The 14,995-nt window shown below is 50.6% G+C and overlaps 1 long non-coding RNA gene across 1 annotated transcript in view; it reads right to left on the reverse strand.

Moving 5' to 3' along the window:
• Positions 1–3,257: 3,257 nt before the first annotated feature.
• LOC110294546 overlaps positions 3,258–14,995 on the reverse strand; it is a 12,609-nt gene continuing 871 nt past the window's right edge. The window contains exons 2-3 of the long non-coding RNA XR_003836716.1: positions 9,980–10,056; positions 3,258–5,801 (exon numbers count right to left, since the gene is read on the reverse strand). This is a non-coding gene — a long non-coding RNA (uncharacterized LOC110294546). The remainder of the gene's footprint in view (positions 5,802–9,979; positions 10,057–14,995) is intronic.

A 14,995-nucleotide genomic window follows, 5' to 3' on the forward strand; every position in this document is an offset into this window, starting at 1 on the left:
TCTACCTCCAAATCAACGCCTGTGGGAGGTGTCCCGCCCTCTGAGGCCTGCATCCCACAGTGGAAGGGGTGCTTTCTATGCTGGGACTTATGTGCTTGTCTCTGTAACTAGAGTACTTCTTGGGTAGTACTAAGAGCTTTGACCCAGTGTAAAATACAGACAAGGAGCCCAGGCCTTCATACTGGGGACCAGTGTGCTGAAGTGTGAGCCTTGTGGGGATTTTTGTCAAAAAATAGGGGTAGGCCCACAGGGGACAGCCATGGCAGGCAGCTTGTTTCCAAGGTCATATTCTTGGTAGTCAGGGCAATATGTGTGCCTGCAGGGTAAGTACACAACCATAAGGAAAAGAATAGCCTGCGGGCTGAATGGTATTCTATATCTCCTCCTGCAGACCCTGGGTATGCTTCCCAGTCATAACCAACTCCCTGGAGCTTTGGTGTTCACAAAGCTGGACTCCCCCAGGAGACTCTAAGCTATGCAGGGAGAGGGTAGGTGGGGAAGGTGGTGACGAGAAGACATGGGGTGCCATTTGGTGTGTGCAACCTCCCACTCCCACAAAAACTAGCGCCAGGGCCCCAGCTGCCAGCCAGCTTTCCCTAAGGTATGGAACAAAGTCAGAGTGTCAGAGAAAAAAGGTGCAGGAAAATCAGGGGAAGCCAATCCTGACTCCTCAAATGTATTGCAAGGTCCCAGAAGAGCTCATGAATGGCAGTCCTTGGCTGGGAGGGGAATCTGTCCCCTGTAAGAGATTTGTTGATGTTCTCAGACATGTTTAGCTGTCACAACAGGCAGGATGCTATGATCCTGGTACCTAGCTAGTAGAGGCCTGCAAGCTGGAAGCTGCCAACCTCACAATGTGTAGGGCAGCCTACAGCCAAGAAATACCCAGCCTAGAGCACCAACAGTGTTGAGATCAGAAAGCCTCGTCCCACAGCATGTAAGTTCCTAAAGATGTCCAAGGTCCAGGTGCAGTGAGTATTAATCTTTGTGTGTGCATGAGTGTGTGTGTATGTGTGTGTGTGTGTGTGTGTGTGTGTGTGTGTGTGTGTGTGTGTGTGTGTGTGAAGGCCAGGGAACGACCTCAGATCTCATTCTTCTTTAATACACAGGATCTCTTCTTATTGACCTCAAGTTCTATAAACAGGCTGTCTTGTGAGCCTCAAGGATCCACCTATCTCCATCTCCCCAGGAGTGGGGTTACAAACATGTACTCCCATGCTTCACATGGAACTGGGGATTGAAGTCAGGGCCAGAGGCTTCCAAGGCAAATCCTTTGCCCCAGGCCATCTCCCCCAGTCCTTTTGCTCATCCTTGCAGGTCAGCCAGAACCTGCTCAGCTTGCTCATTGTCTCGGTTACTTTTCTATTGCTATGATAGAACACCATGACCAAGGAGGCTTATGGGAGGAGGGGTTTATTTTTGGGCTTATGGTTCCAGAGGGTTAGAGTCCATGACAGAAGAACAGAGGCAGCAAGCAGCTGGAGCAACCTCTGAGAGATCATCTCAGTCCACAAGCAGGAAGCAGAGAGCTCAGCTGGAATAGCACACGGTCTTTGAAACCCACCCCCAGTGACACATCTCTTCCAACAAGGTACGACCTCCTGATCCTTCCCAAACAGTTCAATCAACTGAGGAGCAAGTGTTCAAACAGAAGAGCCTATGTAGGCCATTCTCACTCAACCCACCATGCCCATGTATGATGAGACAGAGGTTGCCTTCAGATACAGGAAGGAGCTGAATAGATCAACCCGTCATTGTCCCAGCTTTTCTGGCATCTAGGAGGCAGGTCCATGATTCCACTCTACCAATGAGATGCATTCTCCCAGAAGAATCGAGTGTAGAAACGGAAGGACTCCGTAGAACGTGTTGCACGGAAGTGTGAGTGGTAGCTGTGCTGGCAGAGCTGTGGCCTAAGCTCTGTGTCTACTCAGCAGTGGGGCCTTCCTGGGATCATTCCTAACATGTGACACTGAGTGTTGCCGCTGGCTGCTTCCCTTCTGACCTTGACTCTCTGCTCCTACAGGAGGTTCTCTGAACTCTCCCAAGGTCTTCTGGGATAAATCCTTTCTGAGCTTAAATTAGCCGAGTTGACTTTTGCAGCTTGTAATCAAAGGCTGAGTGCAGCTGAGTTCCCCCAAATGTATCTGAGTCGGCTGGGGCTTCTTCTGCAGAACACCTCGAGGGACCCTGGTCTCTGAGCATACTTTGAGGAATGCTGACCAAAATGAGAGCCAAGTGGGATTCCCCTGAACCTTTGACCCAACCAGAGACAGAACCCTGGAGAAGTCCCACCTTTACCCCAGCCTCAAAGCCATGGAGGAACCCAGCACCTGTCTCCTGGTCTCCACTGAGACAAGGCTCCCATAATGACCCTCCTCCCCACTGCCACCCAGAGTTGAGAATCACTGCAGCTGGCTGCAGCCTCAAACCAAAACATAATTAAGGGATGGAAATGATCCGTCTTGTCAGACGAAGGTGGGAGGAAGAACAGAAAACGTGCATCGAAAAATCTGTTGCTTGATTGGGGTAATGCTGCTGGCAAATCGGAAGAAGGCTTCAAAGAAATGAGACTTTGAGACATTCTCAGGAGTCAGGAGGGAAATGGAAAGAATTTTCCAGAAACGCCAGGTGCTCCTCACCCCAAGAGGAGAGTGACCCTATTTCAAGATTTGGGTTCGGATTTCATACAAGATGCCAAGCCCCATCCCAGGTGTACCTAAAGAGCAGCTTCCAGAGTTACCCACTCATTTACTCACAAAGGCCTGTAGAGCACCTGTCATTACACAGGTGCAGAGGACAGTAGCAACTTGTCCCTGCCCTGCTGGAACCTGTGATATAGAAAGGAGAGTAGCATCCAGTGCTGGGGATGAAGGGAAACTTCTAGTTGGTGTGGTGTGTCACCATGGGTGTGTGTGTGGCAGGGGGAGCTGGCTCTCTGGCAGCATAGAGGACACTGATGGAAGGGACCAGCAGACAAGACAGAGTTCACAGAGGGGCAGAGGCAGAAGGGCTAACTTCTCCCTTTACAGGTGAGGAAAGTGAACTCCAGCAAAAAATCCTGGTTCCTTAGAATCTCATTCACTGTTCTTTCCCCCTGTTCCAGGTGTGTGTGTGTGAGTGTGCGTGTGCGTGTGTGTGACTATTTCATTCACCTCTATATCCATCTGTAATCCAGGCTGGCTGTGATGTTGCCATGAATTAAGATGTTTATAGAAATGAAAACTGAAAAAAAAAAAAAAAAGAAAAAGCCTGGGGGAAGAAGTTAATCTCTATGTGGCAGGGGGTGGCGGGGGGGGGGAGTGAGAGGGGCGGTCTGGTTTCACAAGGTTAATGTCTTGATTTTTTTAAATCCCTTTTCTGTTTTATTCAAAGAGGATTTGGTGTTCCTAGTCCCAGCTGGGAGCTTAAGAAAACAGAACAGTGATTCTCAGCCTGCTGCCCTACCCCTGCAGCCCTAGAGCTCACTTGCTGGACCTGAGGACAGGGATGCTTAGAACCTGACCTAGGCTCAGGCCAGCTCCATGCCACAGTTCCCTGCTCTGTCTCAGCCTCTGTCCAGAAGTGTCCCTTTCTGTCCTTCCCCCAGCTGTTGGAAAGATAGCTGGCCTGAAGAGACAAAGGGCTCAGACATCAGAGGTAAGACAGGATTGCTAATGGGAGCCGTGAGGGGACCTGTCTGACAGTGGAGGGACAACCACAACATTTTGTAAGGACTCTGGTGTCTACAGAGAGGAGAGAGACCACAGTGTGTTGTAGGGATTGTGTGGGTACTGCCACGCCCATCTACTGTCTGAGGAAGCCCCAAAGCTATCTGTCATCTGTGGAGGAGTGGGGAAGACCGCATAACCACATATGGACAGATATGATAAAGAAAACACCCGAGCTTGGGAAGCACATGTCTGCACATATCTGGCAATCTCATTGGCAATTGGATGGAGGCCTTGATGTAGCCATTTGTCTGCCCCAACCAAGCCACTGGGAATCAGCTACCCTTTACAGCCCTACTCCTTCAGTCCTACAAGGTCCTTTACCCCCAAATACCAGGTGAGAACCCCCTTATGAAGATGTTGCACCTCACAGAGTAGCAAAAGAATAGATGGGGGTCCCCATCCACCCTAAACATGGTCCCAGGGATTTTGATGCCAACAAACAACATTTTTCTCGGTGGGAAACAGCATGGGGGTGGAGCGCAAGGAAATCCACACGCTGGGGTCACGTCAGCCTGGCCCTGGCCCTAGTTAGGCCTGCTTCATCATCTGTTAGAGACTCTGGATCAGCTCGGTCCTCACCACACAGCATCCCCTCCTGACAGGTCCTAGACTTCTCAGCGCTGCTGAGACCCCTGCTTGGGCTTTCCACAGCTCACCATTCCAGGAGAGGCCCAAGGAGTCTCTCTCCCAGCCAGGCCTCCTCAGCCTCAAGCTGGCTTTCTTTTGGGGCTACAGGGCTGGACTGGCTTTTCCCAGCTCTTCCCAAAGGAGGAAAGAGAAGCCTGAGTCAGTGTCCTCCTTGTCCCATTTTCTTGGGGAGAAGAGGCCATGACTCCCCTCTTGGAAGCTGGGGTAGGGGAGAGACTTAGGCCATCTTGCATGACCAAGAACTCAGTCTTCATCCTCCTGCTGCCTTCTTGGATCTTCTCTGGAAAATCAGGGCAGTGCAGTCTGGACAGGAGGTCTTTCGGGACTCGATTTATCACTCATTGATTAACAAACCAAGGGGTGAAGGGCATAGTAATAAAGGCAGAGAAGGGCCATGAGGCCTGCTGGGTAACTTTCTTCTAAGCCTCGGGGCTGAGGCTCAGTCCCTTCCCCAGGGTAGTGGCAGGCCATCATCAGACACCCATGGGCGTCTGGCAGCCGCTTTCCCACTTGTCCTTTCAGGTCCAGCCAGTTACAGCTCATTCCTTTGGCTCACATTGTTCCTTAACGACATCACTTTTTCCATGTCCCTGATGGCTGTGCCCTTCTGCCTGAGCGCTGCCTCCCAGCTGACCTCCATCTCCCTGACATGCCGTGGTTTCTATGGTTCACTGGACCACACGTATCATCTCTGGATGAGCAGAGATCTATGCTCTCATGGCCTGGATATCCCACCCCCACCTTGGGCCCCTCCCAGTGGCAACCCTGGTCCATATGGGTAGGATGACCCCATCCCCTTCAGGTCTCTGAGGGCCCCTGGATAGCCATTCTTCTTCAGGCACCAGCTCAAAGCCCCAACAATATCCTTTGGCTCTGCACAGACACGGAGACCTTCTGAGTCCCTGCCTGGGCTGGGTGCCCGAGCTCTGTGCCAAGACAGCTCTGCCTCCCTTCCTCATCTCCACCTTCAGTGGGTCCAGAGCTGTTCCCTGATGGTTTTGTCCCTGAGCAGCTGTGTGAGCTAGAGTCACCAGGTCTTGCTCACATCTAGGACCTGCTTCCCACCTGAAGCTGAGCATCTGTCCAGCCATGGGAAACGCTGGTACTGATTCTTGGACCTGCCCGGCGCCTTCCGTTCAGAGCTCCTCATTCATTCATGTGACTGCATTTTTCTGAGCTCTAGCTGTGTGCCAGCCCAGCGTTAACAGCACCTTCTGTTCTGATTCCCCTGTTGTTGCCTGGCTCTGCCCTCAGTCATTTTCTAGTGAGGGAGCGTGGCGGAGAGGGAGAAGCACAGGCTGGAGCCAGACTGATCACGGATTGAATCCTGCTTCACTGAGAACTCTGACAGTCACTCCAATAGTTGTCCGTGGCCGCCTCTGCAGGGCCGGGTGGCCCCATCCCTCTGCTGTCAGGAGCACCAGCATATGCCTATTTCTGTTTCTGGTTTAAAGACAAGAACAAGACCCGTACATTTGGCAGAATGGCAAAGGATATGAATGGCAGAGAGAACAGCCTTGAAGGAGCCTTAAAGGGGTAAGGTGACTAGGGCAGGGCACGAGATCATTCTGGGGGCGAGGAAGAGCCAAGAAGGCCATGATCTCACTTGTGACACTACAGCCAGACACCCTAAATACTACTTTTTCCGTGTCCCCCCCAGCCTCCGGGTAGCAGTCAAGGTCTCTTGAGCTGAGCTTGAGGTTGCCCCGCCTCCCAGGCTGGCCTTCTTGTCTGTCACCAGTAGCAGCAGATGGGAACAAAGTGGGGTCCTCCTCACAGCCACTCTCTTGGAAAGTGGTGAGCAGTTGCTGAGGAGCAGGAAGCCCAAACCTGAATCAGCCTGCCACCTTCTCCCTCTTCTCCCCTCGGTCCCTCCCAGGAGAAGCATCTTTCCTCTGACCCACTCCCCGGTCAAGGTTGTTTTTCTCCACGGTCCCCACTGTGGATGCTCAAGGGCCATTTGCGGCCTCACAAGGACTGGCTGCTGATAAGAGAGAACAGAGTTCCTCTCAGAGGACAGACCAAGGGCCTTGTCTAATTGCGTGGGCACCAGTCATCTGAGATCACCAAGGTCAGAAGAAGCAGGAAGTCAGGTGCCACCCTGCAAAACCACCCTGCTCCAAAAGCCATGACTATGACCATCAGCACAGAGGAGATGGCTGTGCAGCAGAGCAGCTCCAGTCCCCACTGCTAACGGCATCTTCATAGAATCACCAGAGAAATGGTTGCGCTCCATCTCCAGCCTCTGCCGGCCAGCCTGTTGAGTTTGGGTCACACCAATGACTTGGTACCAGCTCAGAGTCCCAGGGCTTCGGTGCCAGAAACTCCCTTCTCATCATCCTTATAACATCTAAATGCTCTCAAAGGGGATTCTGCCCTAGGGAAAGGAAGTGTTGTGTGGACCAGTGGACAGGTAGCCACTGGATGGCTAGCATCTCTCCTGGCCCCGCCTTGCTCACCCTTAATTTCCAGAACCCTCTCCCCTCTCTTCTTTATACTTACACATGATCCTACTTCCTTGATAAACCTGGGACCTAGATGCCACTAAAGTGTTCCTTTTCATAAAAAAGTCATGGATGCTTTGGAAAAACTCATTTCATAAAATTCCTAGATAAAAATACAAATACAAATAATATATAATTACTCCAGTTATTTTTAAAAACATGGTCTGATGGGGGTGAAGAAATGTCTCATTGGTTCAAAGCAGATGCTACTCTTGCAGAATGCCCAGGTTCGGCTCCCAGCACCTACATGGAAGCTCATTAGTATTTAAATCCCAGCCTAGGGGACCTAACCCTTTCTTCTACATTAGGGATAAGCACACGTGGTGCACATACTTAAGTGTAGACACATGCTCATACACATAAAATAAAAATCAATAAAGCCAAAAGAACTTGATCCTGGAATACATGTTCCCAAGTTTGGATATTTTGGGATATTTTAAACAGGTGAGGGAGGACACATACACATGAGGGGGGGGAGGGAGAGAGAGAGAGAGTATATGTGTGTGTTGTGCATATGTATGTGTGTGTGTTATGTATGTGTGTTTGTGTATGTGAGGGTTTGTATATGTGTGTGTGTAGGTTTGTGTGTTTGTGTGTGTATGTGTGTTTGTGTGTGGTGTATGTGTATGTGTGTGGTATATATATATATATATGTTTGTATGTGGTGTGTGTTATGTATGTTTGTGTGTATATGTATGTGTGTGATTGTGTATATGTATGTGTGTGTTTGTGTGTGTATATGTATGTGTGTGTTTGTGTCTGTATATGTATGTGTGTGTATAAGTATGTGTGTGTGTGCAAATGCATGTGGAAGCTGAAGGACAACCTTTACTGTCCATCTTGTTTTTATTGTTTTTGTTTTAAGACAGGGTCTCCCACTGGCTTGTAACTCATAGAGTAGGCAAAGCTGGTTGGCCAGTGGAGTCCAAGGATCTGTTTATCTCCACCTCCCCCACACTGGGATCACAAACATGCACTATCCAGCCTGGTTGTTGTTAATGTAGATTGTGGGGCTAGAACTCAGCTCCCTGTGCCTGCAAAGCAAGAGGCTTACTGACTGACTGTCTCTCTAGCCTATCAAACAGGTTTCTTATGAATAACTTTAACCTAGATGAGACTCTACAGTGACTAGGGTTTCAAGCTTGGAATGGATCCTCTCTAGTCTGACATGTTCGCTTGAGTACTTGGAAGCTAAGGTACAAGTTCGACAAGTATTCTCTTCAATGAAGTTCAGCTCTTCCGTGGCAGAGCTCAGTCTTGGCTCAGGGTTTTGAGCCTCCCACTCCCACCCCCCACCCCAGTGTGGTTTCCACATTGCTAGGGTCCCCGAGGCAGCCTGAGACCACTTTGGAAGCATCCTTGGCCTTAGAAGAGCCCGCCAGGCCTGTTCCCAGGCGGCTTTGATGTCCCTGCTCACACGTGTGTCTGGCTCACACGGCTGTCCCATTGGGCTGCTGCAAGGGGCTGATTAGGTGTAATTGCTTTGCTGGGAGCGAGCTATCTACTTAATAGAATCAGCTTCCAGTAATTAGCCTGCCACAGGCCCATTTCCTTTGCTGAAGCCCCAGGGCTACTGGGCATGTTGCATGTTGGACCTCTGCAGGTGGCGGCGAGTAGGGTGGATGTGGGTGGGCGCTGGGATTGGTTTGAGGGTAATCAAGAGAAGACAGCATTGGGGAGATTGAGCAGCAAGAACTCCAGAACAGCCCTTCTGGAGGCTGAGAGCCAGGGACTTACAGCATTCCAGACTGGAGCATAGACAGACTGCTCCAGCAATGTTAAGAGTGAACCCACTTGAATCACAAAGGGCATCTATCTCGTCTAACCCCTGAACCCAATACACTCATTTCTTGTAGACATACTATGTGCTGGGCCTGGTACTAGCTCCAAGAATCTTTCTAAAACAGAGCAATTAGACTATGCTTGCATGCTCTCTTGACCATGAGGTCATTGCCACCCCGGCAGTTTGTGCCTTCCTGGGAGACATAGAGGGCACTCCATCTTATGCTGTGCTGATTGTTGGTGCATCATCCCAAAGGTCACTGGTCCCCTCTTGGCCCCACAGGACAAAGCTAATCCGTCCTGTGTGACAGCTCACATGCCCCCTGTCTCCTTCTCCAGGCTGAACATCCCAAGTCCTCTTGCCCGTGCTATGAACACCAACTTGGCAAGGTCCCTCATTAATCTGGCTGACAGGCCTGGATCCTGCTCTTGTTTGTCAATTCGTGGCTTCCAATGCAGTCTGGGGCTCCATGTCCAGCTCAGGGTCCTGCCTGAGCCAGAACAACTGCAGTCTTGGACAGCCCCAGGTCCCCCTTAAGCATGCCAACTCCAGGAAGGGCTACGGTGGCATTTTGCCCCCTTCCATTAAGGAGAACACATTCACAGCCTGCTTGTGGGAGCAGAGTCACCACTTTTCCTGTTCCCCTGTCCCAACACACACACACACACACACACACACACACACACACACACACACACACATGCACACCCTGCTGTGCCTGCCTGCCCAGCACCACTCAATACTCACTGGCTGATTAATCATTGCGAGTGCTATTATAATTATTGTGTTTGGTGCTGAGAACGGGCTGCCTCTGCTTCTCAGAAGCCATAAACCTGCAAAGAAGGATTTCAAGATTTGTGAGCTGTTGATGACATCTCTGGCCTCCCTTTTCTTCAGCAACTCTGTGTTTATCCGGAAAGATGGGCCATGGCCACTCTAGAATCTCTCCAGAAGACCATCTGGGGGGTCTTGCTATGCAAGTTGCAAGAACAGGGACTTATCTTGTGGCTATAGATAGGGCAGCCAGCGGCGGAGCTGGGCATGAGTCCCAGCTCTGGCCCTGTGTGCTTCAAGGCCTGGAGGTATCTGTGCCCCTTGTCAGGCCTTGGTTTCTTCAGAGTACTAGAGGTCTAAGGATTTCTCTGGCTTTAATTGTGTAGTTTAACGAAAGAAAAGTGAATGGGTAGAGTGGAAAATGTAAAGGCTTAGAAATTCAAGGATGGGGAAGAGACCAGGACAGAGACTGAAACAGTAAAGCTCACAACACCTGCACACACGGGCACACGTGCACACATGCCCATGCCCACATACAGCAGACTGAAGAGGAGTCTTACCCGTTGGCCTGCCTGTGATCTCAGTAATGGCTGAGTCCCTCCAGTGTCCCTGCTTCAAGGGTGAGACTGCAGAAGTTCTAAAGAAGAAAGGGAAAGGGAGAGAAGGAGGAGTCTTCAGAGAAAATAGGGAGGCCTGGAAACTACATGGAAATCAGAAAGTGAGTAACAGGCAGCGCTGAGGAGGAAGTGGGCAAGCTCCCACACTGCCAGAGAGAATAAAAACCAAGATAGCCAGCTGAGGACAAGCAGCAGGATTTAGTAACACACAGGGGGCGGATACACTGTGGCCACTTCTGGGTATGGGTCCTAGCTGCACCTCCCAGCACATTCTCAAGCACCCATGGATGGGGATGCTCACGGCAGGTAGACTGCAGCCAGGAGAAAGGAGGGCTGTCTCGTGTGAGGGAGGAGGGGCCGGGCAGCCTAGACTCAGGACTTAATCTTTATGCAAATGCTGACCAGGAGCAAACCTGAACACCCCCCCCCAGCAGTGTTTCTGAGAATAACTGGTCCTCCGTCTTATTAGACGCCAGGATTTTGCACCCTTTGAGCTCTCAGATTGAGACAGCTGTTTCCCTCGGCCAGCTAAAGCAAGGCTAAGAGGGCCAGGTGTCTAGCTTTCCAGCCCAGTCCTCTCCTCATCGCCCACAGAGTCCCTGCTTTGCTAAAAGTTGCCTTTTGTGTTTGACTTGGGCTTGAGATGTTAAACAAACAGTGGCTCTTGACAAACGCAAGCCATTGCTGTGGGACCAGTTATGCTCTAAAAGCCAAGCTAATCCCCAACTTCACTACCTCCGGAGATACACCAAGAAACCTCTCAGCCGCACCCAACACCTACTGTCCGGGGCTATGGCTGGTGCGGCATCCCATGGCAGCCAACTGTGTTTCTCTGCCTTTGCTCCTGAGTCCTGGTTCTCTTAGTACTCCAGCCTTCCCCTGGCTCATATTGAGGTGGCTCTGGAGTCCCTCCCCTTCCCCTTGCTTCTCTGAAGCCCTGGCTCTCACTGACCCTCCTAGGTGACTAGAGCCGGCAGGAAGGGCTCAAGAAAAGTTTGTAAAGTACCTTCTCTGTGCTGGCTGTTGTGCAAAAGCTCACTCCTATGAGTGAGGTAGGAAAGGCTGGTGGGGACCTATGGTCTGCTCTAGACAGGATAGACCAGAGGCTCTGGGCTAGCTCTGAACTGATGGGTCAGGCCTTAAACCAGGTTTGTCTGACTCCAGGTCAGCTTCTCCACTCCATCTCTCACTGGCCTTGCCCCACTCTCCAACCAAGCAGTCCACACAGCAGGGATCAGAAGTAGTGGGATGGAGTGTCTCTGTGCCTCCATCCCTGAAGCCCACACCTTCCATCATTGTAAAATGGACAAGGGCATCGTCAGAACGTGTCAAAAATAGGAACCAAAGGGTATAGGGAACTTTCGGGATAACATTTGAAATGTAAATAAAGAAAATATCTAATAAAAAAAATAGGAACCGAGGCAGAGAAAAGCCACTCTGCTTCCCCGATTCAGCCAGCAGCATTAATTCCCAAGCCCAAGACTCGGGGCTGTCAGTTCACTTCCCCTCATGCCACATAGCCTGCTTCCTTAGCCCTGCAGAAGCTTGCCTCTGTCTTTGCCGTTCTCCTCCCTGGTAGGACTTGCCCCAGCTTGAGAAGAATCTTGTCTGTAGGAAGCAGGATTGCTGAAGTTTTTCTGTCCCAGACTCAACTGTCTGAGTCACTTTAACACCCAAGCAGCAGAGGCAGGACTGTTCCAGGCTGGGCCTGTGTCGAAATGTGTAGTGCAGCTTTGATGTACAAAGCATTATGGGAAGAATTGTATTCTAAAAGAATAGTATTGTCTCTACCCAGGAAAAGATATCAAGCCAGTGAGGGAGTCATGAGAGCAAATAAGCTACTTAGCAAGAGACTCAGACGTCCACAAAGGTACAAAGGAGCAGGTAGTTCAGATGTGGGGGAGGGGGACAGGAGGGGGAAGGGCTTCATGGAGCCTTAGAGCTGGGTCTTGAAGCCTGAATGAATATATGGTTGGCAGAAGAAAGAGGTGAAGTACCAGTTTTTCAACTTATGGGAACCCTGGAGACCTGGGAGTCTCAGGGAACATGGGAGAACACAGATGTATTGGGAGCTTACAGATGGACAGAGAGGCATGCTAAGCTGGAAATGACTGTGTGTAATGTTTAGTATACAGTGGGGCATGGTAGCTAATGGTAAATTCCAAACAATTTACTCTAACCTTGTGGCAGTTGTTTTCCTCACAAACTAGTCTTCAAAGAAGTGGCTGTTTATCACCATTTTGCCTAATTCTCAAGAGGATGGATCAAACAGATGTAATCAGGCTAGGAAGGGCATGGGATGTTATAAGTGGAAGGCATGCTGATATTTTCTGGTCTGAATCCACCACTTAGGGATGTGGCAAGGGGACAGCTGACCTCCAGTGCTGCTGCAAACACAGGCAGAAACAGGTTGACTTTGAGCAGGTGTGGGCAGGTCCGAGGGTCCCGTGCAGAAGGTACTGAGGTATGCTCTTGGGTCTTTGATGCAATCCAACCCAGCTCACCAGGAAGAGGATGGCTGAAATCGTGCCTGCTGTCCCAGAGGTTGATCAGAAACCTTGACTGTGCTCCTCTGTCCCAACCCTCCCTCTGCAAGAGACAGGCTGGACAGGGGAACGCAAGCTGCCCTCCAGGACTCAGGACATGCAATACAGGTATTCTGATCCTGGATATAACAGAAGCCTGTAAGCATTGCTTCCTTCTGTAGGACCCTCACTACCTTTCTCAGTACTGTCCAGGCCTCAGTTTCCTTATCTGTAACATGAGAAAGCTGAGCGAGAGGACATCTGAGAATCCTTTAGTTCTCAAGAACTACAAGAACAATTAAATTAATAATAAATATTTTGTCCCAAAGACAGCTTTCCCCTTCCCTAAATCTCTTTTACTTAATAATACTGCCTTTCATTTGTATAGCAGTCTGGGGTTGGCAGCCGGAAGTGGGAAAAACATGACAGCATCCCCGCTAAAGCCCACCCCTAAGGAAGTCACTTGCACAGACAGACAGATCTTGGGAGTAAATGGTTCCTGGGAGGATCCCGACTGTGAACCAGCACATCAGAAGCGCATGGGATTCTGGGAATGGCATGGCTCTTCTTCCTGAAGCCAAAGGATGCCAGGGACAAAGATCCCCAACAGGCCCACAAGGCCAAGGAAAGACCTTCCTTTGTGGGGAGAGGAGGCACAGGTCCCCTCATCAAGGTGTGCTGGTCTAGACACCTGAGTCTTAAAAAAAAGTAAAGGTCACTAGAGAACCTCACCTATTTTCCTTGCAAACATGTGACTTCCTTTGATTCCTCACAGCCAACTGCTCAGGAGATTAATACATAATGATCAAACCCATTTTACAGGTGGGGAAAGAAAGGCTCAAGGACTCAAGGAGAAGACTGTCAAGGAGAAGAATGTGAGCTCGAGAAACAGACAAGAAGTCTCTTCCCAACTCAGTGACCCTGGGTGATTGTATTGCTGTTAGCCTCAGTTTCTTCATCTACAAAACAGTCGTAATTAGAAGTAAACCTACCTTTGAGGACCAAGGAAAAGATTAAGGTCACAGGTATAGCATACTCCGAAAGATACAAGGTTGCATCCTTGTGGACTGAATGGGCAGGTAGCTCTTCTGGGGTGCTTTTGGATACAAAGTGGTATCTGGCAATGACATCCCAGCCCAGAATGTGGCAGATGGTGCCCCCCCCCCACCCTCTGCTGGCTACCTCCTGAGCCATGGGTTTTGGGTCTATTCCACAACTCTCTGCGCGGCCTATGCCAGGGTCCTGTGAAGGGCTGTTTGACCCTTCTTGGCACTGGGATTTGCATTCCGATCATTCTGCTCTCTCAGCCCATCCATGTCCAGTGCTGTTTGGAGCTGAGTAAGGCCCCAGGGATCATCTGCCATGACAACTCATGGCAGAGATAAGGACAGGAGGCTCCAAGAGGTGCAGGGACGCTTTGAGTTCCCACTACCTGGCCAGTTTCCTCTTCAGTGCCACAGACACCAGGTTGACAGATGAAGAAACTAAGGCAGAGGGACCCCTATGCCAGTTCCTTCAGTCCGTCAGAGAGTTACCAGATCTGGATGCCCTTACCCCACCCCCAGTTTTAGCTGGATCCCCAATCCTGTTCTGTGCTACAAGGTGGCATCCTATGTTTTCTATGTTGCAACGCCCAAATCAAGCCTGTTGTGCTGGTGTAGGGCAAGGGCCATCAATATCAAGATGGGGTAAGTGGCCACAGCCACCAGCCTAGGCTTTCTCAGCCAGTCCCCAGTGCCTGGTGCTAACCTGGGAGGGACTCAGTGTCCGGAGAGAAAGCTCTCCCTTGGGTATTGGCTCCTGTGTGTCCTGAGCCACAGCAGATTCCTGCCAGTTTCTAAGATAAGCCAAACGCTGGAGCACAAGAAGGGTCATGTGACCTGAGTGGGGAGGACTGAGCCCTGGTCTTTTCCCCAACTCTCTAAGTGTGTCCTATGTGTCAGCTCACCTCCTATGCCTCAGGTTCCTTATCCATGGGCTAAGGATTGAGCCAGTGGGACCCAAGGTCCCCTCCAGCCTCAGCACTATGACTGGGGCAAGGGTAGAGAAAAGGGATTGCTTTTGGGGGCTGGGCGTCTTGCCCTTTCCGCCCCTTTTCAGGACATTTGTACTCCAGCACTCACAAGTTGCCCCGTCTCAGTCTGTCCCTCTCTTTGCATCGTTTGCACCTCTTTTTCCTGACAGATCCCTCTTTTCCTGGGTCTGTGTGGTTAGTCTCCTCCATCACACACACACACACACACAGAGGCCCCTACCCTGGGTCCTCTCCCTTCCCTGTAGTTATCTGTTTTCCTGCCCAGTTTTCTCTGGGGCTGGAGGGCTGGATCTCTGTCTCTCTGTCTCTCTCTGTCTCTGTCTCTGTCTCTCTCTCTCTCTGTCTCTTTCTCTGTCTCTCTGTGTCTCTGTCTCTGTCCTCTCTCCCTCAATTCCCAAC

The sequence above is a fragment of the Mus caroli genome, chromosome 5, assembly GCF_900094665.2.
Source record: "Mus caroli chromosome 5, CAROLI_EIJ_v1.1, whole genome shotgun sequence".
In the NCBI taxonomy this organism is placed as follows: Eukaryota; Metazoa; Chordata; class Mammalia; order Rodentia; family Muridae; genus Mus; species Mus caroli.